This window comes from Microtus oregoni, unplaced genomic scaffold, assembly GCF_018167655.1.
Source record: "Microtus oregoni isolate MIOR12 unplaced genomic scaffold, Mior012 000081F_ref0000091, whole genome shotgun sequence".
NCBI lineage: Eukaryota > Metazoa > Chordata > Mammalia > Rodentia > Cricetidae > Microtus > Microtus oregoni.
This window is the reverse complement of record NW_024544541.1, coordinates 5,250,623-5,278,383: the sequence shown is the minus strand read 5'-3', so window position 1 is coordinate 5,278,383 and position 27,761 is coordinate 5,250,623. Positions and strand designations below refer to the sequence as shown.

The following is a 27,761-nucleotide window of genomic DNA, read 5'->3' as shown; positions in this document are numbered from 1 at the left end:
AGGAAAAACAGAGCTAAGATTACCATCAGAATGCATAATTCTAACTCAATTTTCACAGGTATCCAAAGAAAATTATTCAGCTTCATATTGATAAACAACAAATAACAGAATAGCTGAAATAATAATGAATGATAAAAGAACTTCTGGAAGTATCAGCATTCCTGATTTCAAGTTGTACTAAAATCCTTCACTATTAAAAAATGTTATTGGTATAAACAGAGACAAATCAATCAAATGGAATTCACTTGAAATCCTACATATAAATTTATACAGCTATGGGCACCTAGTTTTGACAAGTCAGAAAAGCATACTTGAAAAAAATATGGAATCTTCAACAAAAAGTGATGGTTCAACTGGATGTCTGCATATAGAAGAAAATAAATATATCCATACTGATCATCCTGTACAAAACTCAAGTCCAAATTTATCAAACTTTTCAATATAAAAAGAGAAACACTGAGCATGGTAGAAGAGAAAGTGGGAAAGAGCCTCAAAATCATTGGACTGGTAGAATTTCTGGAAAGAAAACAGCAATAGCGTACATAATAGGTCCAGCAATTCATCAATAGGGCCTCATCAAACTGAAAAGCTCCTCCAAGGCAACCTAAATAACGGGAAACTATTTTTAGCAACTCAGCATCTGACAGAGGGACTAATATCCAAAGTATATTGAATACTCAAGAGAATATATATATCAAAAACCAAAGATTGTAATTTTAAATGGATCCCGAACTAACTGAATATTCTCAAAAGAAAGACTCAAATTTCTCAGAAACACTTAACAAAATGGGTTTTTTGCCTTGTCTCACTGTATATTTTATCCCTGAAGAGTGGTTGTTTCTTGGAGTCCTGTACTTTTTTGAAGGGTAATAGAGAAATAGTGAATTTGGGGAAAAGTATAGGGATGGAGGATGTGAGTCTTTAGTCTCAATACTCGCTGGCTGTAAAATACACACATTCATTCAGACATCAATACAAGGACTTGTAGTTTATTTTAAATCTGAATGTATATTAGAGCAAAAAAAGTCTTCCATGACACAGTAATATTCAATAGCTAGGTCTTATTAATTAAGTGGTTTAATGGAAAATTCCAAGAGATTATGTTCAGATAAGTAGTATGTATGTCAATTCTAGGCATCTTCATTAGAAGAAACAGTAAAAGTCACTAGCTAATACATACATCTTCCATTGTATCATAATAGTTTTTTTCCCCAAAACTACAGCTTTCACTTTTAATTTAGGAAATGTTAGTTCACAAAGATGTTTTCTCCTTTAACTTTTTAAGAGAATTTCTCTCTGGTCTTAACAAAATTATGTAGCACTTAGGGATAAAGATACACCCCAGTAAGCCTGCACCAGAGGCCAAGATGGAGAAGACCTCCACAGCCACCATGACCTTGCCCTTGGTGCTATGGGATGCAGGGAGAAAGTTGACCCAGACACTGCAGAACACCAGCATGCTGAATGTCAACAACTTGGCTTCATTGAATGTGTCAATGAAAGCAAGTAGATAAATGGAAATATAATAATGGTCCTAAAATTTTATTTTTTTCAGGGGAACTAGCAAACATAAGCACAGACAAACATGAAGACACCAATGGTAAGTATTAAATATTCATAAGAACATACATACACAGACTCATATTCATATATAAACACATACATAATACAGGCACATACTGTTTACACATACATACACCTGAACCCAAGAAAGGATATGAATATACAGACACACAGAGACAGACTTATGTACTCACACACAGAGAAAGAGAAACAAAAAAAAACATACACAGGCCCACACACATGTTCACAAACTCATGGATGAATATGCACAAGGAGACATACAGAGATATAAAGAGCCATGCAGGGAGACACTGTCAGAGACAAATTTATCCTCAAATGCAAAGACAGACAGAAACACATACAGAGGAACAGAAACACAGACATACTTATCTACAACACATTCACCAAAAGGCGCTCATACCCAGTAACACAAATATGCATAAGTACAAGCACAACCACAAAAACAGACAAAAAAACCACATGGACACTTGTAGACACGTGCACTGAAAAATACCCATAGGGAGAGACACACAGAAATACACCCATAGAGAAAGACATTGACACAAGACCAATTTATTCTTACTTATACAGACAGGTAGATATGCAGATAGCTAGAAACAAATATTTAACATCCAAACAGATATACCCAGATGCACAGAGAAACACATAAATATCCACCCATCCACTATAAGAACCATCCACTCACACACACGTGAGTTTTCCAGAGGCCAGAGTTGGGGCAGAATCAGTTTAGAACACCTGTGCAAACAATCCCCTACACTGATCACCACATATTTGACAATTAAGGAACAAAAGCTCATCTTTTTATCATGGAGAGAATTAATGAAGAAAACGCCTATGTTTCCAGTATTACAACAGGGGTGAAGATAGTCAGGTGCTCTATAACAGAATCACGGGTTTTCATTGAGAAATTGTGTCTCCCACCCCACAACGTTTGCATCTGAGATTTTTCCAAACCTCTAAATTTACTTCCTCAAGAGGAAAAAAATGTTCAAAAATCTTTCCAAATGGGGAAATATATCCTAACCCACTAGAATGGGACAGTTGAGACTATAATAAAGACTGATTATAGAAAACAATGAATACTATCAAATAGAAATATCACCTTCAGGCAATTAGGCAAGTGTACTTCCTGATTGCCCATTGGCTGAAGTAGCATCTCATGGTAGACATGGGCCATAGTATACACAGCATTGTATATGTCGTAGCTGTCATCACTAAAAGCCATGTCGAATGTCTGTGCAATCAGCCATTCCAGTGAACTGTTGGATGAGCAGTTCCTCAGTGTCTTACACATAGAAGCCGAGATCCCACAGTTAAAGTTCATCCACTCCAGCCCTGCCAGGTATTCATCTGAGTATTTGAGAGGGTTCACTGTCTGGATAAAATTTTTAAAACCAGAAATCTCAGGATGGTGGTATGCAAATGCTAGAGTCCCATGGAACAATTCAGGCAAGAAGTCACTCTTACTTGTAGTGACATCAAACTGTTAGGTGGTGACCCAGATTCTCTGTATACCTCGAGATGTCCACATTCTAAAGCTGACAGATAGAGTACTATCTGTTTCACCATAAATGATAACAACATTTGAGGATGATGTCAAGATTTGGTTATAATACACTTCAGCTCTTGACATGTACATATGCATGTTGAGCAGAATCATGTTCACAAAGGCAAAGCAGAGCATACTTTTTTCCATCTCTGTTCTCAAATATGAGAAAAATTGGATACCCTGATCATTGTCCGAGATGGTCAATCCAACCCAGTTCCAACTGAAGTGAAGTATGAGGGAGACCGTGGCCAGAGGTAGAGATGTGTCCTCAGGGGCCATTTGATACAGAAAAAGAAATTGTTCACGATCACTCAGGATAGGATGGAAGGGTTCAAAGGTAAGCTGAAGGATCTAGGAAATGGAGCAGCATAATGTAGCATGCACTGCTAAGGACTTGTTAAACACACTTTTCTGCAAAGAGTTCTAAAACACCCTCCTTCTGTTACATCTTCCCTCATCTAAACTTTAAAATGTAAATACAGAAGTCCCCTAAAGTCTCTGAATAGTAACCATGTACTACACACTTTGAAATAAGTGTAGGCTGGTCTCCTCCTCATACTTTTCTTAGCACCTTAGAATGGAACCAATGGAGACAGGGTTTCTTGCAAACCCACAACCACACAAAATCTCACCTGCGGAGGAATGTTGCAGTCCATGGCTTTTGCAACTAGAGAAGATACTACCCAGCTTGGTCCTGAAATCATAACTACACATGTCTTCAAATTTATACAGTTATAATTAGGAGTAATATCATGAGAGTTGATAGAATGTTCAAGGCACCTATGTAATTGTGGCACAATCTTACACGAACTTGGCATAGTTTCAAATTGGAAAGACATATTTGATAAAAGATCAGGGTCCCTGATGACTTCATCCAAGGAAAACATGAAGGCCAATACAAACTGAAAGTTTTTCTTTGGTGTTCTGTAAAATGATACAGTGTTTAATAGGACAAAGACCTACAGAAAATCATGTGCAATGAATACAAGGACTGTTAGTGAATGGTATTCCCAACCACCCCTAATGTTTAAAATGAATCTTCTGTGTTGTGATGTTCAGATGACATAAGACGCTAGAAGCTTGAAAAAACTTTAAAATTTCATGATAGCTGGGCGATGGTGGTGCACGCCTTTAATCCCAGCACTCGGGAGGCAGAGGCAGGCGGATCTCTGTGAGTTCGAGACCAGCCTGGTCTACAGAGCTAGTTCCAGGACAGGCTCCAAGCCACAGAGAAACCCTGTCTCGAAAAACCAAAAAAAAAAAAAATTCATGAGCGTGGATCTCCAATAAAGAAGATGTGCCATCGTCATCTTTCACCGAGAACCTGGTCCATCTCTGGTTTTTCAGTAAAGAAAAGGCCACAGGCTTTGACCAAAGAGTAAACATGGTCATGATTTCATTCTTAAATTATTGAACAATAAAGATGCACATGATGTGTGAACCATTGAATTTACTGTATTTTCTGTGAAATTAACTGAATTGGCTAAGGCAGTCAAAATGTCTGATGAGTGTAAAATAGTAGGGATAAATTTGGCTCTTCTACTTACAATTATTAATAATTAGTGGACAATATACTTAACATATCCCATTCTATTCATCTTCATCTTTTTCTTTTTGTTTATTGTTTCCCTTTTTCAGGGAAAAAAATCTTTTTTAAGATATATTTTTAAATATATTCAAATACCAGAGATGTATTTTGTAAAGATGTATGTCTGTATGCATCTGTGTATATGGACAGTATTAATGCACATTTAGGCCATAAATAATAAATGGATTCATGGTTTTGAATGATCCTTTGTTGTAGACTAGACTCGTCTCAAAGGCATGGTGCTATACCTGCCCCAGGTCCTGAGTGAAGAAATTAAGGGCATGTACTTCTTCGCCAATATTGTTTGCCTATTTTATGTTTACACCACTCTGCCATATATTCAGTCTGGGTGTATCTGACCCACATAAATTTTCCTCTGGAAAATATCTTCCCAGATACCTTTCCAGTTACACTAACATTGGCATCCTACTGGGATTTGTATATGCCAGTATTACATGTTTGCAAAATAGAAGACCTTAGTTGTAAACTGAATGGAAAATATTCATGGAGTTTCATGTAATAAAAATGGGTAAGTAGTCAGTTGGAAGAGAATGATATCAATTTGTGTTTCTATGTATGAGAAGAATAATAATTTCTCTTTTCTCCTAACTCACTGCTTATCATCTGTCCATTAAATATCAAATATGCATTTTCATTTTGAAATTCAATCTGAGTTAAATACAATCACTTCACCACTTAGAAATTGTACCACCGTGTTGTTTTTATGTATGAGAATAGGTATCTATCTATATCTTTTTAAATGAAAAATTTAGAATATTATTTATTACCACACAGAAAATATAATATTGAAAATTTCAGTAACTTGCAACAGGAATCTGAGATTAAAACTTGTGAAACTCAAACACTAAGTCCTGTAAACTAAGTATTAAGAAACATCTATGATTTGAGCCACTAAAGTGGTCTAGTGGATTGAAGTTCTGTGATTGAAAACAGCTGTTAACAATTGATAAAATCGAAATATGTAGCCAGGCGGTGGTGGCGCACGCCTTTAATCCCAGCACTCGGGAGGCAGAGGCAGGCGGATCTCTGTGAGTTCGAGACCAGCCTGGTCTACAAGAGCTAGTTCCAGGACAGGCTCCAAAACCACAGAGAAACCATGTCTCAAAAAACCAAAAAAAAAAAAATCGAAATATGTATATTTCAAAAGTTGGTAAAATGGGCAGAAATTAATTAATAAAAGGACTTACAGAAAAACAAGAGAGGTCAGTGTGATTTGAGGGTAGAGAATAAACAACTTAGACATGGAAGGAAAAGACACATGCTTCTTATATAATGGCAGAGGTGAAGCTGGTAAGTACCTCCTCTATCCCTGTTATCAGGTAGGGACAACTATCAAATGCCACAGCTGTCACTAAAGCAAGTGACAGCAGAAGTGAGCAGTCACCACTATTAGTGACAGCTTCGGTTTTCAAAGAAAGCAAACCTAGCATTTACATTCTATACATTCCTTCTTTACGCTAATGTTTGAGTGAAGAAATGGACTTTGAAATTGAAGCCCAGTGGTTGTGCAGGTATATATGTGAACTATGGAGAACAGGAACTCATAGGAAGTTCAGAGTGGACAGGTCTCCTACTTCCAATCTTAATGCACCTTTAAAAGTTTTAGTGTGACCACATGCAGAATATCTGAGAGAGTAACTGAAACTCTATGCGCAAACTCTCCACAGCTAGCAGTACCACAAATGTTAGTTGTCCTAGCAATGAACATAGGACCCACACATTGATGGAATGTCCATCAGGTGAGTATGTGGCCATTACCTCTACCCACTTAGGATGACATTCATTGAAACAGAATGGGCTTTCTTTTGATGAGGCATCCCCTGCCACTGTGCTGTGGAAACTGCGTAGAGGCAGGCTATATATAACGGAAAAGGTACAGAGTCCTTCTTCACACAGCACCAGTCTGGTAATTTGGAGGGTGTCTGGGAGAAAAATAGAACATTCTCTGGAAAAATTGAAAGTAGAAAAATAATGTGTAGTCTCTAAAAAAAATGTGGTGTTATTTATTTTTGTGCAGGTTGGGAGAAGGGGGCAGAAGATTCAAGGCATTGTTCAGATGTTCATCCACTAGACACCTCATGGAATATCCATGATGACATTTACATAGAAAATACAAAGGCACTTACTCTTCATGCAAAATGCCTTCCAAATACTCCACAGCATCTGTTCTATTTGTTGGACTAGTAAGGAAGGCATGATATGTTAATGAGACTCCATCGTTCTCTTCATTCTGCTTCATTCTCCAGAAGCACCTGGGATGAATGAAACTGGGCTCCTGAGGTAAAATGTTCTGGAGCAAGAAGAACAAAACCAAAGTAAGCATGTTTGTCTGCTCTAAGCCTGGGCCGTTGAATTATGAACTTCCATGCAGATCAGCACATCCAGTCGGCACCTGGTTATCATCACCTGCTTTTATTTCTGTGGCCATATGAGAAGCTACTTATGCATTCACGAATCCTTTCTTTTTGTGTGAGTGCAGTTGTTTTCTTATCCATTGAGAAAACTTTGGCACTCTCTTCCCTGAGGCTCTGCATCTGATTTCCAAAAAACATGTGATGAAATTTGGTTTATAAATAGATACAAGTACAGTTATGCCAGTTTCATGGCATCACTCACTCATTTTGTGGAAATTATGACGCTGGGAAGATGCCAGTTTGAGAAAATTTCGTCCCATGGCTGCCTTATAAATGTGTTTATGTTAACACCTTTAGAAATGATGTCAGTGGATTTTGTTGGATGATCCACAGTGAGACATGCATCATTGGTTCAGTAGGACTCACAAAGTCAGAATTCATGGCCTGCATGGGAATTGTTTCACCGAGTCCATGTCAGGGAAAAGCAATAGTTGAACAAATGCTTTTGTCATATTTTAGGGAATCTCTTAGGTATATTACCAAGAGTGGTATTGCTGGATCCAGGGGTAGGTTGATCCCGAATTTCCCGAGAATCCGAAACACTGATTTCCACAGTGGTTGCACAAGATTGCATTCCCACCAGCAATGGATGAGGGTACCCCTTCCTCCACAGCCTCTCCAGCAAAGGCTATACTTGGTGTTTTTGACTTTAGCCATTCTGACAGGTGTAAGATGATATCTCAAAGTTGTTTTGATTTGCATTTCCCTGATTGCTAAGGAGGTTGAGCATGACCTTAAGTGTCTTTTGGCCATTTGAACTTCTTCTGTTGAGAATTCTCTGTTCAGATCAGTGCCCCATTTTTTAATTGGGTTAATTAGCATTTTAAAGTCTAGTTTCTTGAGTTCTTTATATATTTTGGAGATCAGACCTTTGTCTGTTGTGGGGTTGGTGAAGATCTTCTCCTAGTCAGTAGGTTGCCTTTTTGTCTTAGTGACAGTGTCCTTTGCTTTACAGAAGCTTCTCAGTTTTAGTAGGTCCCATTTATTCAATGTTGCCCTTAATGTCTGTGCTGCTGGGGTTATACCTAGGAAGCGATCTCTTGTGCCCATCTGTTGTAGGGTACTTCCCACTTTCTCTTCTATCAGGTTCAGTGTGTTTGGGCTGATATTGAGGTCTTTAATCCATTTGGACTTGAGTTTTGTGCATGGTGATAGATATGGATCTATTTTCATTCTTCTACAGGTTGACATCCAGTTGTGCCAGCACCATTTGTTGAAGATGCTTTCTTTCTTCCATTGTATACTTTTAGCTCCTTTATCAAAAATGAGGTGTTCATAGGTTTATGGGTTAAAATCCGGGTCTTCTATACAATTCCATTGGACGACTTCTCTGTTTTTATGCCAGTACCACACTGGTTTCATTACTGTAGCTCTGTAATAGAGTTTGAAGTCAGGGATGGTAATGCCTCCAGATGATCCTTTATTGTATAGGATTGTTTTGGCTATCCTGGGTTTTTTGTTTTTCCATATGAAGTTGATTATTGTCCTCTCCAGATCTGTGAAGAATTTTGATGGGATCTTGATGGGGATTGCATTGAATCTATAAATTGCCTTTGGTAGAATTGCCATTTTTACTATGTTGATCCTCCCAATCCAAGAGCAAGGGAGGTCCTTCCATTTTCTGGTATCCTCTTCAATTTCTTTCTTCAATGCCTTATAGTTCTTGTCAAATAGATCTATCAATTCCTTGGTTAGATTTACCCCAAGATATTTTATGCTGTTTGTGGCTATCATGAAAGGTAAAGCTTCTCTGATTTCCCTCTCTGCTTCCATATCCTTTGTGTATAAGAGGGCTACTGATTTTTTGGAGTTGATCTTGTATCCTGCCACATTACTAAAGCTGTTTATCAGCTGTAAAAGTTCTTTGGTGGAATTTTTGGGGGTCGCTTATGTACACTATCATATCATCTGCAAATAACGAAAGTTTAACTTCTTCCATTCCAATTCGAATCCACTTGATCCCCTTATATTGTCTTATTGCTATTGCTAGAACTTCAAGCACTATATTGAAGAGGTATGGCGAGAGTGGACATCCTTGTCGTGTTCCTGAGTTAAGCGGGATGGCTTTGAGTTTCTCTCCGTTTAATTTGATGTTAGCTGTCGGCTTGCTGGATATAGCTTTTATTATATTTAGGTATGACCCTTGTGTCCCTAATCGCTCCAATACTTTTATCATAAAGGGATGTTGAATTTTGTCAAATGCTTTTTTCAGTATCTAATGAAATGATCATATGGTTTTTTTCTTTCAGTTTATTTATATGATGGATTACATTGATAGATTTTCGTATGTTGAACCAGCCCTGCATCTCTGGGATGAAACCTACTTGATCATAATGGATAATTTTTCGGATGTGTTCTTGGATTCGGTTTGCCAGTATTTTGTTGAGGATTTTTGCGTCGATGTTCATGAGTGAGATTGGCCTGTAATTCTCTTTCCTGGTTGAGACTTTGTGTGGTTTTGGTATCAGAGTAACTGCAGCTTCATAAAAGGAATTTGGTAATGACCCTTCTGTTTCTATATTGTGGAATACATTAAGGAGTATAGGTATTAGCTCTTCTTGGAAGTTCTGGTAGAATTCTGCATTGAAACCATCTGGTCCTGGGCTTTTTTTGGTAGGGAGGTTTTTGATAACAGCTTCTAATTCTTCACGACTAACAGGTCTGTTTAGATTGTTCACCTGGTCCTGGTTTAACTTTGGTATATGGTATTTATCTAAAAAAGTGTCCATTTCTTTTACATTTTCCAGTTTTGTGGTATACAGGCTTTTGTAGTAAGATCTAATGATTCTCTGAATTTCCTCTGTGTCTGTGGTTATGTCCCCCTTTTCATTTCTTTTCTTATTAATTTGCGTATTCTCTCTCTGCCATTTGATTAGTTTGGATAGTGGTTTGTCAATCTTGTTGATTTTCTCCAGGAACCAGCTTTTTGTTTCATTGATTCTTTGGATTGTTTTCTGTGTTTCTATTTTGTTGATTTCAGCCCTCAGTTTGATTATTTCCAGTCTTCTACTCCTCCTAGGTGAGTCTGCTTCTTTTTTTGCAAGAGCTTTCAGGTGGGCTGTTAAGTCTCCAATATGTGCTTTCTCTGTTTTCTTTAAGTGGGCACTTAGTGCTATGAACTTTCCTCTTAGGATTGCTTTCATAGTGTCCCATAAGTTCGAGTATGTTGTTTCTTTATTTTCATTGAATTCAAGGAAGTCTTTAATTTCTTTCTTTATTTCTTCCTTAATCCAGGTATGGTTCAGTAGTTGACTGTTCAGTTTCCATGAGTTTGTAGGCTTTCTGGGGGTAGCATTGTTGTTGAATTCCAACTTTAATCCATGGTGATCTGATAAGACACAGGTGGTTACTAATATTTTTTGTAACTGTGTAAGTTAGCTTTGTTACCGAGTATGTGATCAATTTTTGAGAAGGTTCCATGAGCTGCAGAGAAGAAGGTATATTCTTTCCTCTTTGGGTGGAATAATCTATAGATGTCTGTTAAGTCCATTTGCTTCATTACCTCCATTAATTCTCTAATTTCTCTGTTAGGTTTCTGTCTGATTGACCTGTCCATTGGTGAGAGAGGAGTGTTGAAATCTCCTACTATTAGTGTGTGCGGTTTGATGGCTGCCTTTAGTTTTAGCAATGTTTCTTTTACGTCCGTGGGGCTTTTATATTAGGGGCATAGATATTCAGGACTGAGACTTCATCCTGATGAATTGTTCCTGTTATGGGTATAAAATGTCCCTCTCCATCTCTTCTGATTGATTTAAGTTTGAAGTCAACTTTGTTAGAAATTAGTATGGCCACACCTGCTTGTTTCTTAGGTCCATTTGCTTGATAAGCCTTTTCCCAGCCCTTTACTCTGAGTAGGTACCTGTCTTTGTGGTTGAGGTGTGTTTCTTGTAGACAGCAGAATGTTGGATCCTGTTTTCGTATCCAATCTCTTAGCCTGTGCCTTTTTATAGGTGAATTGAGCCCATTGATGATGGAAGAAGGTCATTGTCTAATAAAGGAACTGCCTTGGCCCATTTTATTGGTTAGAAGATAGGTGGGAGGTGTAAACAGAACAGAATGCTGGGAGGAAGAGGAAGTGAGGTCAGACTCTGGACAGCTCGCCCCGCTCCCAGGATGAAGCTCCGACCCAGGATGGACATAGGCTAGAATCTTCCTGGTAAGTGCACCTTGGGGTGCCATACACAGATGATTAGAAATGGGCTACATTAATATGTGAGAATTAGCCTAGAAGAGAATGGGCCAAGCAGTGATTAAAAGAATACAGTGTCCGTGTAATTATTTGGGGGCATAAGCTAGCCGGGCAGGCGGCTGGGGTGTTGGGGACGCAGCCCCACCGCCGCCCTTATTACTACACATTGACATTAGGTGATATTAATGACCAGTGGTTGTTAACTCCGGTCACTTTTTTAGTAGTAGGGTTTGTGTGTTTCCCTTCTTTGAGTTGCGTTGGTGAAGGGTCTCTAGATGTCTGAGTTATTGTGGTCATTGTTGGACTCCTTGGTTAGTGATTTTCCTTCTATTATTTTCTGTAAGGCTGGATTTGTGGCTACATATTTTTAAATTTGTTTTTATCCTGGAAAATTTTGTTTTCTCCATTTATAGTGAACGAAAGCTTGGCTGGGCTTGCATCCATGGTCTCTCAGTTTCTGCAGTACATCTATCCAGGACCTTCTGGCTTTCATGGTTTCCATGGAGAAGTCAGGTGTAAGTCTGATAGGTTTACCTTTATAAGTAACTTGGCCTTTTTCCTTTGCGGCTCTTAATATTCTTTCTTTATTCTGTTTGCTTTGTGTTTTGATTATTATAAGGCGAGGGGATTTTTTTTTTTTGATCCAGCCTATTTGGTGTTCTGTATGCTTCTTGAACCTTCATAGGTACATCTTTCTTCAGGTTGGGAAAGTTTTCTTCTATAATTTTATTAAGTATATTTTCTGTACCGTTGAGCTGCACTTCTTCTCCTTCTTCTACTCCAATTATTCTTAGGTTTGGTCTTTTTATTGTGTCCCAGATTTCCTGAATGTTTTGTGATGAGAGTTTGTTGGACTTGCTGTTTTCTTTGATCAGTGCGTTTATTTTCTCTATGTTATCTTCAGAATCTGAGATTCTTTCTTCTATCTCTTGTATTCTGCTGGTTATGCTTGTTTCTGTAGTCTCTATTTGTTTACCTTGATTTTCCATGTCCAGCCGGCCCTCTGTTTGTGTTTTCTTCTTTGCCTCCATTTCAGTTTTCAAGTCTTGAACTGTTTCCATTATCTGCTTGATTGTTTTTCCTTGGTTTCCTAGGGTATCATTCACTGATTTACTCAATTCCTCAAACTTTCTGTTATACTTCTCATCCATTTCTATAAGGGCGTTTTTTATATGCTGTTTAAGGGCCTCTATCACTTTCAAAAAATCAGTCTTTTCTACTTCTTCTTTATTAAGGTGTTCATGTCCTCCTGTTGTGAGGTCACTGGGTTCTGGTGATTTCATGTTGTTTTTCAGATTGTTGGGTGAATTCTTGCATTGGTGCCTGCCCATCTCTTCCTCCGAATACTCCCCTATGGATCTTCTTTCACAGGATCAGGTCTTCTTGCCCACTGAGGTACCTTCCCAGTGATGTCACTCCCCAGTGATGGTTCTCCTGGTGTCCAGATCGGATCTCCGTGCTGCTTGGGTAGCTCGTAAACAAAGGGCCCACCCTGCTTGCTGCAGGCAGGCTATGGAGACAAAGGAACTACCTCCCTCCCTTTGGCCCTCCCGATTTGGGTTTGGTCCCAGCGCCAGAGCAGGCTGAGCTGGGAGGTGCTATGCCGCCAAAGAGGGGAGGGAGGGAGGGAGGGAGACAGGGGGTAGGGGGTTCTGGATGTAAGCTGGGTGGGATAGGAAGAGAGAGGAGGTATTGGGCAGTATAGCCCCTGCAGGATGACCAGGAAGTTCAGCCATTCATTTTTAATGAGAAGCCGAGTACTAGATTTCTAAACATGATCTCCCTCCCTGGTCCTCCGTTCAAGCAGATCAATACTCTGTTTTGACCCATTTTTCCGGTTTATCTCTGATTCCCTACATTGCTTTACTCATTTTATAAGCCCATAGAGCCTACAAAGAAGTCTTGTTTATTATCTTTGAAGCAAAGAGAAACTGGGAAGTGATGTTGTGTTTATAGGTAAATTCTTCTTATACCATTTTCCTAGTGTTCTACTTAGATTGCAATTTAGAACCTGCAATTTCAGTGTGGGAGTGTTCTGCCGAGTGCAGGCTAGCAAGGCTCTTTTAGTGGAAATGGACTACAGAGAAAGTAAGGCAAACTTAGGGCAAGTGTTTTGCTGTGTGTGGGTGAGTGATGATATGACTTATTTAGTATTTGAGATGAGGCAAACAGGATTAGTGTTTTAACAAGGTCTCATTGTATATTTCAAAATAAACATCGGCCGGGTAGTGGTGGCATATGCCTTTAATTCCTGCGCTTGGGAGGCAGAGGCAGGCAGATCTCTGTGAGTTTGAGGCCAGCCTGGTCTACAAGAACTAGTCCCATGAGAGGCTCCAAAGGTACAGAGAAACCCTGTCTCAAAAAACCATAAACGAATGAATGAATGAATGAATGAATGAATAAATAAATAAATAAATGTAAACGAGAAAACTTTAAGATCTGGGCTGTCCATCTGGGAGGTTGGACACTAATCTGTAGAAAAAAACAATGTTTTTCAGATACACTCAGTATGAATAAATTGAATGTTGAACCTTATAGAAGAGAAAGTGGGAAGTACACTTGAACACACTGGAACAGGGAACCACTTCCTAAATATAACCCCAGCAGCACAGACACCAAGAGAAACAATTAATCAATGGGACCTCCTGAAACTGAAAAGCTTTAACTCCAGCAGAAGGTGATGAGAATTGGTAAACAGATCTCAACAATCCCTCAGCACTGACTGCCCTGACAGCTCCCTGTGTGTGCAGAAGGACTTCCTAAGTTTATAGTCATTAATGGTCTCTTTCTTTGCCTGCTTCCCCAGGATCATTATTCCTGAAACCAGTCACAATGAGAGATCAAGCCTCATCAACACTCCAGGAGCTAGCATTCAAGACCCTACTGAAGAAGAAGGACTTGGCCATTTCTGCTCTGGTGGGCTTGCCCTGGTTGCTGTCACCAGCAACATTTGAGAGGGCCTTCAGGAACAATCAGACCAACATCCTGCGGGCCATGGTGGCTGCCTGGCCATTCACATGCCTTCCTGTAGGAGTCCTGATGAAGACCCCACACCTGGAGACTTTGAAAACTCTGCTTGATGGACTAGATGTGCTGATTACAGAGGAGCCTTGCCCCCGGTAAGCAAGATCCAGCTCGGTTGGAGGAGGCTCTGTGTGTGCAAGAAAAAACATATGGCGCCAAGGACTATTTGGTCAAAGAGGATTGAGAATTCTAATAGCATCTGCTTAGAGGATTTTAGAGGCTTTGGCCTGGTCTCAGCCTCTTGGCAAATAATGGTAAATGTGGAGAACACAAAAGAGAACAGCCACTGAAGAATCCCTCAAGAGGATTTGTCACTCAAAGTTTTATGTGGAATGAGGCTGGGAGTAAGGGGACTGGGAGGACGTGGGACAGGGCTGAGGATGCCTCCCTGAGTATGAAGCCCTGGCCTTGATTCTATGCATAGGAAAAAGCAAACTTTTGGAATGGAGAGCTTAAGTGTGATGTGGATGAGAAGACTGAAATATGTATGTTATTTGCTGAGATTGCTCCCTGGATTTGACAAATATGGACCCTGGTTTCTGGAGCAAAAGGACTGGAACCTATAAGGGAACTGTTCTTGTCAGGTCATGAGACAGAAGAGGCCAGTTGCGATGTGTCCTTACTCGGGAGTAAAGAAATAATTAAACGTGGTAACTGACCCAAAAATAATGAACATTGAGTGCCATGAATACACCACATACTTGTGGCGATGGGCCCAGCAGAGAAAAGGTTCTGTTCATTTATGCTGTCGAAAGCTTGAGATTTTGACATCAGAATACTTTCCCACTGCCATAGACTTCTTAAAGTCTGTAGATCCCCACTGTGTATGGGAGCCGAAGTTGAGATATATATGGATAGAAGGCCTAGGTCCTTTTGGACCGTACCTGAGACAGTTGAGAAACATTCACACACTCAGTTTGGAGTACGTGAAGGTTTCAAGCATCAGTGAATCTGAAGAGCTGGAAGAGGAGTGCATGAACAAATTGGTATCACAATTACACAAATTCCACTGTCTCCAGCATCTCTATATCAAATATTCTCCTGCTCTAGTTGGCAGCCTGGCTGATTGTCTCAGGTAAGGAAGGATAAAGAGAGCTTCTCCAGACAAATAACCCACCTTTGGCTTATAGGTTAGGAGGTCCTTGAACGTCAAGGCTATTAAGTGGAGTGAGGGAAGGGGGAGGAAAATGCGAGGCGGAAATTTTTAATAATAATAAAAAAAGAGAAGAATCGATGTTTGATAAAATATTAAAATATTGGGAATAAAAGAAAAAAATAAAGACCTATAGCCAGGCAAGGTGGGACAAGAAGTTAATTCCAGCACTGGAGAGTTAGAGGCAGGTCTAACTCTCTGAGTTCAAGGCCAGCCTTGCTTCAGAACTAAGCTGTTCAAGTAAAAAGAAATCTCAGACAGGTGTGGCATCTCTCACACCTTCACACAAGGGAGGGTGAGGCAGGACTATTGTTGAGAGTTGAAAGGCACCTTGGGCAAACTAATGAGTGCCAGCTAACCATTGGTTCATGGTAAAATCCCATCTCAAAAAATTCAAATGCTAGATCCATAGATGTAAAGTTAACAATGCAGTATTTCTGTACTGGATCAATGGATGGATTATTTATTTATTTGTTAATGTTTTTCAATGAACAGATTCTCAGCTGGGCAGTGGTCCCACATGCCTTTAATCCCAGCATTTGGAAGGCAGAGGCAGGCAGATCTTTGTGAGTTTGAAGCCAGCAGGGTCTACAAAAGCTGGTTCCATAGAAAGATTGTCTCAGAAAAAAGAAAAAGAAAGAAGGAAGGAAGGAAGGAAGGAAGGATCTCTTTGTAGCCCTGACTATGCCAGAACTCACTCTGTGAGCCAGGCTGGCCTTGAATTTAGAGGTCTGCCTGCTTCTGCCATCTAAGGGTTGGGATAAAAGGCCCGTACCACTTCTGGCTGACTTCAGTGAATAGATTAATCAGTTATTATCTAAGTTTTTCCTGGGTTTAGATATGATTGTACAGCAACTAAATCCCTAATGGAGCAAGATTGGACTCAGTTGAGGAATCAGATTACAGGCTTAGTCTGGGAGGGCGTGACTACAAAGGGGCGGGTTCAGTGGGAAGGGTTATAAAGAGCAGAGCCGCCAGAGAAGCCCCCTGAGTCTCAGGTCCTGGAGCTACAAAGTTTCCCTGCCTTGACTTGGAGGCCTCTCACCAGTGTCCGACTCAGGTAAATCCATCAGCTCTCTAATCTCCTGCAGCCTCGTCTAGCCTTGTCTGTGCTTCAAATACTGTGTGTGGTCTTTTAGTTTGCAGGGAATTCTGATACTTTTACTTTTGGGGATTTTTTTGTTTTTGTTTTTTTGTTCTGGTTTTTTTTTTTTTTTTTTTTTTTTTTTTTTTTTTTTTTTTTTTTTTTTTTTTTGGTTTTTCTAAACAGGGTTTCTCCGTAGCTTTGGTGCCCGTCCCGGAACTAGCTCTTGTAGACCAGGCTGGCCTCGAGCTCCCAGAGATCAGCCCCATTTCTGCCTCCCAAGTGCTGGGATTAAAGACCTGCGCCACCACCGCCCGGCTTTTGTTCTGTTTTTAAGGTCAGTTCTCACATAGATTCTTTTACCTCAGAGATCTTTGGACTGGATAACCTGAATATGTCAGTATGTTCTTATTTATATATGATAATTAATTGGGTGATTTGTGATTTCTCTGTTGATTCAGAAAGAGACTACTAAAAGATAAAATAAAATTAAAAAAGAGAGACTACCAAGACTGTCAGGGTGACCTTGAATTCAGGGTTGTTCAGGCTGAAAGAGAAAGGGGAGGCACTCACCCCTTGCTTGTGCTCCCCTTTTTGTCAATGTAAGCCAGGTATGCCTTAAATCCCAGCACGAGGAAGGTAGAGGAAGGGTGATCTCTTAGTTGGAGTTGACTCAGTGAGTTCCCTTCCAGGACCTGTCGGCAGGCTATTTGACCCAGGCATGTAGCAGCCAAAGCGAGGTGGAGGTGGAGACTAACCTGGTCTCCAGAGGAATCTTGTGAAAGCCATGGTTCCCAGTGAGTTCCACAACGGCAGGGTTACTACCTTGTATCTAACTAGAAAATGAAACAAAGTTATTTGCACCTGCGGATTGCTGCATGGACTCCTCTTTCTGGAGCCTATGCTGCCCTCAAACTTGAGGAAAGCAGCCTGCTTCCATCTACTCAGTTGACATTTAATTAATAACTCTGCCCCCCCCCCCCTGCAGTCTTAGTAGTATCAGAACTCAGGAAGCTGTTCTGGTGCTCTTAAACAGTAAACAGCTGTGGAATTGTTCTAGTGAGTTTCCTTCCTTCAGCATGTAAATGATCATTTTCATCTCTAGTCTTCTGGGAATCGGGAAAGTTAAACAGCCACATTGGTCCGTCTTACAGCCAAGCAGTGATAACACAGCCCTTTAATCCCAGTAGCATCACTAGTTGCCATAAAAGGCAGGAGGTGCATGCCTTAAAGACCAGGGGTACCAGCTTTTTTTTTTTTTTTTTTTTTTTTTTTGTACTGGCTTTTAATCCCAGCCCTAGAAAGGATTATAAAATGGAAGGCAACAGCTCTCCCAATCTCATTCAGAGATTCCTGGAGGCAGGATCACCATTTTCAGATTGAGGTCCAGGTAAGAACCAGTGGCGACTGCTTTTCTATTTGGATCTTCAGGTTGAATCCCAATTTCTCTGAGGTCTTACTAATCATGTATCATTTGGCACCCACTTTTTGGTACATGAATTTACAAAAAAAAAAAAAAAAGGAAAGGCCATTTGCCTGTGGCTTTTTAGCCACCAACCCTTGCCAAAGTTGGGATTGGAATTCCAGCTCTAGGAATTGGAACCCAAACCTAGCCACCACCTGGGTTCAGAGAACTCCCAGCTCCTGTCTTCCCTGGCTTAGCTGCTTCTCCTGCTGTGCCTGTCCTTGCTGCTACCCTGTCTCGCACCCACATGAGAAAACCAGCAATAACAAAAAGCTGGTAAACTGGAAGATGTAATTGAACGAGGGGGGCATCTTCCAGCCCCAGGAAGCAGCAGAAGCTAGAAGCTTTGGCCACCTTGTTCTGTAGTGAAGAACAGAGTCAGGTGCAGCTGTTTGGTAACTTGTCTTTTTTCCAGGTAGGCTTGGTTTTTAAAGAGATGCTTCCTAGCAGCAAAAAACTCCAGCTCTTTTTTTTTTCTATGTTTCTTTTTTGTGACAGGGTGTTTCTGTCCTAAAACTCACTCTGTAGACCAGGCTGGCTTTGAACTCACAGAAATTTACCTGACTCTGCCTCCGGAGTGCTGGGATTAAAGACATGTCACTGTTATGCCCAAATCCACAAAGTCCCCCAAAAGGCAACAAGACCAAGTCCCATACGTAAAAGCAAAAGAGCCTTAATTTTATTTTTTTTATTTTTTTTTATATTTATGTAATTTTTATTTAAGTATAATAACAGAATGAAAGGTAAGAATATGAATAAAGGGGATATGATTAAGTATTGGATATAACTTATTCTCTTATTCTTATAAAAGCACAAAATTTAGAAGTTAGAAGACAGCATGAAAAAGTAAACAAGTCTTAATCAAAGAGGAGACACAGCTAAGATATTACAGTTGTTTTGATTCCTAAAAGGTATATGGAAGTGCTTTTGTAACAGTCAAACTAAGATTAGAGGTAATCACTCTTTTTTTTTTTTTTTTTTCATCACTTTTTTTTTTTAAATAATTTTTTTTATTAAGAAAAGAAGAAAAAAAAACATAAACAAAAAACAAGTTTCCACCTCCTCCCAGCCTCCCATTTCCCTCCCCCTCCTCCCACCCTTCTCCCCCTCCTCCCACCCTTCTACCCCTCCCCCCACTCCTCTCCCCCTCCCTCTCCAGTCCACAGAGCAGTCCAGGTTCCCTGCCCTGTGGTAAGTCCTAGGTCCTCCCCCCTCCGTCCATATCTAGGAAGGTGAACATCCAAACTGGCTAGGCTTCCACAAAGCCAGCACATTAAGTAGGATCAAAGCCCCGTGCCATTGTCCTTGGCGTCTCATCAGCCCTCATTGTTCGCCATGTTCAGAGAGTCCGGTTTTATCCCATGCTTTTTCGGTCACAGTCCAGCTGGCCTTGGTGAGCTCCCAGTAGATCAGCTCCACTGTCTCAGTGGGTGGGTGCACGCCTCGTGGTCCCGACTTCTTTGCTCATGTTCTCCCTCCTTCTGCTCCTCATTGGGACCTTGGGAGCTCAGTCCAGTGCTCCAGTGTGGGTCTCTGTCTCTGTCTCCATCCATCACCAGATGAAGGTTCTATGATGATATGCAAGATATTCGTCAGTATTGCTCTCGGATAGGGTCATTTCAGGTTCCCAATCCTCAGCTACCCAAGGAACTAACTGGGAACCTCATGTTGGGCACTTGGGAGCCCCTCTAGGGTCAAATCTCTTGCTCACCCTAAAGTGGTTCCCTTAACTAAGAATTGTGGTTCCGTGCTCCCCTATCCACCTTTCCTTTATCCCAATTCTCCTGATTCCCCAAATCCCCCCTCCTTCCCTTCTACCTTTTCTCTCCCCATCTCCCCTTACCCCCATCCCACCCCACCCCCAAGCTCCTAATTTTCTCCCCGGCAATTGGGTCTACTTCCCTTAGCCAAGAGGATAACTATATGTTTTTCCTTGGGTTCACCTTCTTACTTAGCTTCTTTAGGTTCACCTATTGTAGACTCCGTGGCGCTAATTTATGGCTAGAAACCAATTATGAGCGAGTACATCCCATGTTCATCTTTTTGGGTCTGGGACACCTCACTCAGGATAGTGTTTTCTATTTCCATCCATTTGCCTGCAAAATTCGAGAAGTCATTGTTTTTTACCGCAGCGTAGTACTCTAGCGTGTATATATTCCATACTTTCTTCATCCATTCTTCCATTGAAGGGCATCTAGGTTGTTTCCAGGTTCTGGCTATTACAAATAATACTGCTATGAACATAGTTGAACAAATGCTTTTGTCATATGATAGAGCATCTCTTGGGTATATTCCCAGGAGTGGTATTGCTGGGTCCAGGGGTAAGTTGATCCCGAATTTCCTGAGAAACCGAAACACTGACTTCCACAGTGGTTGCACAAGATGGCATTCCCACCAGCAATGGATGAGGGTACCCGTTCCTCCACAGCCTCTCCAGCAAAGGTTATCCTTGGTGTTTTTGACTTTAGCCATTCTGACAGGTGTAAGATGATATCTCAAAGTTGTTTTGATTTGCATTTCCCTGATTGCTAAGGAAGTTGAGCACGACTTTAAGTGTCTTTTGGCCATTTGAACTTCCTCTGCTGAGAATTCTCTGTTCAGTTCAGTGCCCCATTTTTTAATTGGGTTAATTAGCATTTTAAAGTCTAGTTTCTTGAGTTCCTTATATATTTTGGAGATCAGACCTTTGTCTGTTGTGGGGTTGGTGAAGATCTTCTCCCAATCAGTAGGTTGCCTTTGTGTCTTATTGACTATGTCCTTTGCTTTACAGAAGCTTCTCAGTTTAAGTAGGTCCCATTTATTCAATGTTGCCCTTAATGTCTGTGCTTCTGGGGTTATACATAGGAAGCGATCTCCTGTGCCCAGCTCCTGTAGGGTACTTCCCACTTTCTCTTCTATCAGGTTCAGTGTGTTCGGGCTGATATTGAGGTCTTTAATCCATTTGGACTTGAGTTTTGTGCACGGTGATAGATAAGGGTCTATTTTCATTCTTCTACAAGATGACATCCAGTTGTGCCAGCACCATTTGTTGAAGATGCTTTCTTTCTTCCATTTTATACTTTTAACTCCTTTATCGAAAATCAGGTGTTCATAGGTTTGTGGGATAAAATCCAGGTCTTCTATACGATTCCATTGGTCGACTTCTCTGTTTTTATGCCAGTACCACACTGTTTTCATTACTGTAGCTCTGTAATAGAGTTTGAAGTCAGGGATGGTAATGCCTCCAGAAGATCCTTTATTGTATAGGATTGTTTTGGCTATCCTGGGTTTTTTGTTTTTCCATATAAAGTTGATTATTGTCCTCTCCAGATCTGTGAAGAATTTTGATGGGATCTTGATGGGGATTGCATTGAATCTATAAATAGCCTTTGGTAGAATTGCCATTTTTACTATGTTGATCCTACCAATCCAAGAGCAAGGGAGGTCCATCCATCTTTTGGTATCCTCTTCAATTTCTTTCTTCAATGCCTTAAAGTTCTTGTCAAATAGATCTTTCACTTCCTTGGTTAGATGTACCCCAAGATATTTTATGCTGTTTTTGGCTATTGTGAATGGTGAAGCTTCTCTGATTTCCCTCTCTGCTTCCATATCCTTTGTGTATAAGAGGGCGACTGATTTTTTGGAGTTGATCTTGTATCCTGCCACATTACTAAAGCTGTTTATCAGCTGTAGGAGTTCTTTGGTGGAGTTTTGGGGGTCGCTTATGTACACTATCATATCATCTGCAAATAACGAAAGTTTAACTTCTTCCTTTCCAATTCGAATCCCCTTGATTCCATTATGTTGTCTTATTGCTATTGCTAGAACTTCAAGCACTATATTGAAGAGGTATGGGGAGAGTGGACAGCCTTGTCGTGTTCCTGAGTTAAGTGGGATGGCTTTGAGTTTCTCTCCGTTTAATTTGATGTTAGCTGTCGGCTTGCTGTATATAGCTTTTATTATATTTAGGTATGACCCTTGTATCCCTAATCTCTCCAAGACTTTTAACATAAATGGATGTTGAATTTTGTCAAATGCTTTTTCAGCATCTAATGAAATGATCATATGGTTTTTTTCTTTCAGTTTATTTATATGCTGGATTACATTGATAGATTTTCGTATGTTGAACCAGCCCTGCATCTCAGGAATGAAGCCTACTTGATCATAATGGATAATTTTTCGGATGTGTTCTTGGATTCGATTTGCCAGTATTTTGTTGAGGATTTTTGCGTCGATATTCATGAGTGAGATTGGCCTGTAGTTCTCTTTCCTGGTTGAGTCTTTGAGTGGTTTTGGTATCAGAGTAATTGTGGCTTCATAAAAGGAGTTTGGTAATGACCCTTCTGTTTCTATCTTGTGGAATACATTAAGGAGTATAGGTATTAGATCTTCTTGGAAGATCTGGTAGAATTCCGCATTGAAACCATCTGGTCCTGGGCTTTTTTTGGTAGGGAGGTTTTTGATAACCTCTTCTAATTCTTCGCGACTAACAGGTCTATTTAGATTGTTCACCAGGTCCTGATTTAACTTTGGTATATGATATTTATCTAAAAAAGTATCCATTTCCTTTACATTTTCCAATTTTGTGGCATATAGGCTTTTGTAGTAAGATCTAATGATTCTCTGAATTTCCTCTGTGTCTGTGGTTATGTCCCCCTTTTCATTTCTGATCTTATTAATTTGCAAATTCTCTCTCTGCCGTTTGATTAGCTTGGATAGTGGTTTGTCAATCTTGTTGATTTTCTCCAGGAACCAGCTTTTTGTTTCATTGATTTTTTGTATTATTTTCTGTGTTTCTATTTTGTTGATTTCAGCCCTCATTTTGATTATTTCCAGTCTTCTACTCCTCCTAGGTGAGTCTGCTTCTTTTTTTTCTAGAGCTTTCAGGTGGGCTGTTAAGTCTCCAATGTGAGCTTTCTCTGTTTTCTTTAAGTGGGCACTTAGTGCTATGAACTTTCCTCTTAGGACTGCTTTCATAGTGTCCCATAAGTTTGAGTATGTTGTTTCTTTATTTTCATTGAATTCCAGGAAGACTTTAATTTCTTTCTTTATTTCTTCCTTAATCCAGCTATGGTTCAATAGTTGACTGTTCAGTTTCCATGACTTTGTATGCTTTCTGGGGGTAGCATTATTGTTGAATTCTAACTTTAATCCATGGTGATCTGATAAGACACAGGTGGTTACTAATATTTTTTTGTAACTGTGGATGTTTGCTTTGTTACCGACTATGTGGTCGATTTTCGAGAAGGTTCCATGAGCTGCAGAGAAGAAGGTATATTCTTTCCTATTTGGATGGAATGTTCTATAGATGTCTGTTAAGTCCATTTGATTCATTACCTCCACTAATTCTCTTATTTCTCTGTTAGGTTCCTGTCTGATTGACCTGTCCATTGGTGAGAGAGGAGTGTTGAAGTCTCCTACTATTAGTGTGTGCGGTTTGATGGCGGCCTTGAATTTTAGCAATGTTTCTTTTATGTACGTGGGTGCTTTTATATTAGGGGCATAGATGTTCAGGATTGAGACTTCATCCTGATGAACTGTTCCTGTTATGAGTATAAAATGCCCCTCTCCATCTCTTCTGATTGATTTAAGTTTAAAGTCAACTTTGTTAGAGATTAGTATGGCCACACCTGCCTGTTTCTTAGGTCCATTTGCTTGATAGGCCTTTTCCCAGCCCTTTACTCTGAGTAGGTGCCTGTCTTTGTGGTTGAGGTGTGTTTCTTGTAAACAGCAGAATGTTGGATCCTGTTTTCTTATCCAATCTCTTAGCCTGTGCCTTTTTATAGGTGAGTTGAGTCCATTGACATTAAGTGATATTAATGACCAGTGGTTGTTAACTCCGGTCATTTTTTTTTAGTCGTAGAGTTTGTGTGTTTCCCTTCTTTGTTTTGTGTTGGTGAAGGGTCTCTAGATGTCTGAGTTATTGTGTTCATTGTTGGACTCCTTGGTTAGTGATTTTCCTTCAATTACTTTCTGTAAGGCTGGATTTGTGGCTGCGTATTGTTTAAATTTGTTTTTATCCTGGAAAATTTTATTTTCTCCATTTATAGTGAATGAAAGCTTGGCTGGGTATAGTAATCTGGGCTTGCACCCATGGTCTCTCAGTTTCTGCAGTACATCTATCCAGGACCTTCTGGCTTTCATGGTTTCCATGGAGAAGTCAGGTGTAAGTCTGATAGGTTTACCTTTATAAGTAATTTGGCCTTTTTCCTTTGCAGCTCTTAATATTCTTTCCTTATTCTGTATGCTTTGTGTTTTGATAATTATATGGCGAGGGGATGTTTTTTTTTGATCCAGCCTATTCGGTGTTCTGTATGCTTCTTGCACCTTCATAGGAAAATCTTTCCTTAGGTTGGGAAAGTTTTCTTCTATAATTTTATTAAATAGATTTTCTGGACCATTGAGCTGCACTTCTTCTCCTTCTTCTACTCCTATTATTCTTAGGTTTGGTCTCTTTATTGTGTCCCATATTTCCTGAATGTTTTGTGATGAGAGTTTGTTGGACTTGCTGTTTTCTTTGATCAGTGTGTTTATTTTCTCTATGGTATCTTCAGAATCCGAGAGTCTTTCTTCTATCTCTAGTATTCTGCTGGTTATGCTCGTTTCTGTAGTCTCTATTCGTTTACCTAGATTTTCCATGTCCAGCCGGCCCTCTGTTTGTGTTTTCTTCTTTGCCTCCATTTCAGTTTTCAGGTCTTGAACTGTTTCCATTATTTGTTTGATTGTTTTTCCTTGGTTTTCTAGGGTATCATTCACTGATTTATTCAATTCTTCAAACTTTCTGTTATATTTCTCATCCATTTCTATAAGGGCGTTTTTTACATGCTGTTTAAGGGTGTCAATCACTTTCATGAAGTCAATCTTTTCTCCTTCCTCTTGATTAAGGGGTTCTTGTCCTCCCGTTGTGAGGTCGCTTGTTTCTGGTAGCTTCATGTTGCTTTTCAGCTTGTTGGGCGAATTCTTGCCTTGACGTCGGCCCATCTCTTCTTCCAAATGCTCCCTATGGATCTTCTTTTACCGGATTAGGTCTCCTTGCCTACCAAACGCTGTCTCTCCCCAATGTTGACTCTCCCAATGCTGGGTCTCCTGGCGCCGAAAGATCAGGCCTCCGTGCTGGTTGGGCAGCTCGCAGACAAAGCGCCTACCCCGCTTGGTGCAGGCAGGCCACAGAAACAAAGGAACTGCTGCCCCCCGGGAGCCCCGGGTACTCGGACTCAGCGCCCAGATAGGCTGGGCTGGGCGATGCCACGCGCCAAAAGAGGGCAGTGGGGGCGAAGTGGGGAGGGCTCTGGACGGAAGCTGGGTGGGCCAGGAAGAAAGAGGCAGCACCCGGGGAGTAGAGGCCCTGCAGAGAGCCCAAGCAGGACAGGGGGCCAAGAAACCCCCGAGCTCCCCGTCCCAGGCTGGCGCCGTGGGCCAGAAACTCACCCCAATGCTGGGTCTCCTGGCGCCGAAAGATCAGGCCTCCGTGCTGGTTGGGCAGCTCGCAGACAAAGCGCCTACCCCGCTTGGTGCAGGCAGGCCACAGAAACAAAGGAACTGCTGCCCGCCCGGGAGCCCCGGGTACTCGGACCCAGCGCCCAGATAGGCTGCGCTGGGCGATGCCACGCGCCAAAAGAGGGTAGTGGGGGTGAAGTGGGGAGGGCTCTGGACGGAAGCTGGGTGGGCCAGGAAGAAAGAGGCAGCACCCGGGGAGTAGAGGCCCTGCAGAGAGCCCAAGCAGGACAGGGGGCCAAGAAACCCCCGAGCTCCCCGTCCCAGGCTGGCGCCGTGGGCCAGAAACTCACCCCAATGCTGGGTCTCCTGGCGCCGAAAGATCAGGCCTCCGTGCTGGTTGGGCAGCTCGCAGACAAAGCGCCTACCCCGCTTGGTGCAGGCAGGCCACAGAAACAAAGGAACTGCTGCCCGCCCGGGAGCCCCGGGTACTCGGACCCAGCGCCCAGATAGGCTGCGCTGGGCGATGCCACGCGCCAAAAGAGGGTAGTGGGGGCGAAGTGGGGAGGGCTCTGGACGGAAGCTGGGTGGGCCAGGAAGAAAGAGGCAGCACCCGGGGAGTAGAGGCCCTGCAGAGAGCCCAAGCAGGACAGGGGGCCAAGAAACCCCCGAGCTCCCCGTCCCAGGCTGGCGCCGTGGGCCAGAAACTCACCCCAATCAGAGCCTTAATTTTATACAAGTGTACAAACTCGGTCTCTCCACATGTCCAATGATTTGGAATAAACGGAAAGCCCCCAGCTCAGTTAGAATAGGGTTTTTATAGTAGTAAAGTTGTGGGTGAGGGGTTTCTGAGGTTCAGGACCTTTAATTGGCTGATATTTATCTAGGGATTTCCTGGTGAGTGTGTGCTGGCAGGTGATCCTATCTACGGTGGTTGGAATGTTAGACATTTCCTTTGGATAGTCTGTTTTTGGGTGGTGCTCAGGTAATCTCAGTTTGTGGTTCTTCCTGCAACCAGGTATTTCTTCAGGGTTAACTGCTGAGACTCAGGACTCTATTAAATTTATGGATGGCTAAGCCCTACCTTTGCAGGTGATAATGGTTGGAAGTAAAGAACATCCTTTGGGTGATCTGTTCATATTTAGCCTATCATGGCTGGCTCCTACATTTCCCCTTTCACAAGCACCAATGACAGGACCCAATCTTGGTTCCTGCTTGCCCCTGGTTTTAAGGAGATGTGAAATTATTTAAATTAATAAATCCATTAATTGACAACTCTGGACCTACTTTTTTAGAATATCAACAGGCGCTAGAGGTCTTGTCTCCCATTCTGGGAGGTCTCCCTTGTCTTAGCCTTTTAACCTATTATGGGCAGAGATGACATGTTCCTTTCCACAACTACTTCAAGCTGACATTGCGGCGTTGTTATCCAGACCCAAGCAGGTTGAAAGGCTAGCCAAAGCTGGGGGAAATTTAGACAATGTGGCACTCATCAGACTCCGAAGAAGAGGCAGGGAGTGTTTATATCAGCTGGACTGGTCCACACCAGCTTTTAGGAAGTCCAGGACTCGCCACCATTCAGAGCAGGTTGTTGTCAGAAACTGATGCTTAGATGTGTCTGCCAGCCAAGTGGAAGCCTATTGAGATAAGTTTAAAGTAGAAACAGAAATTAAATTTAGAAAAAGCAGATATCAGGTGCTTGAATTAAAGGCATATGCCACCAAGCCTGGCTTCTTCCCAGCTCTTTTAAGAGTCTCTGTCACCTAACACTGAAATGGCATTAATGAGCCATAGGCATCATGATTCTTTGTGGTAGAATGGACTTTGAAACTCCACAGAGTTATAACAAAAACATGGCTATCACTAGTGCATTCACAATAAGCTAAATTATTATTAGGAAGCCATGGAATGGGGCAGAACCAGCTGCCAAAGTGGCAACTTTAATCCTAGCCATGCTGTTTAGCAGATTAAAGGCTCATGTGGTCAGAATAAGATAGAAATACAGTAAAGACAGATTGAGATGGGAGAAAAAGGCTTTTAATGACTTACAATGTTTTCTAAAATGTAAGGAAAAGGATAAAGTCTTTTAAATCAAAAGTGAGTGGTTGGGCATAATGGCACACACCTTTAATCCCAGCACTTGGGAGGCAGAGGCAGGCAGATCTAAGTGTAAGGCCAGCCTAGTCTAGAGTGAGAGCCACAATAGCCACGGAAACACAGAAAATCTATCTTAACAATCCAAAAATTGAAAATAAAAGTATAAGAAAGTAAAAA

General features: G+C 41.2%; 1 pseudogene; it reads right to left on the bottom strand.

Moving 5' to 3' along the window:
• Positions 1-2,650: 2,650 nt before the first annotated feature.
• On the bottom strand, positions 2,651-3,792 carry LOC121441765 (annotated as a pseudogene).
• Positions 3,793-27,761: the final 23,969 nt, after the last annotated feature.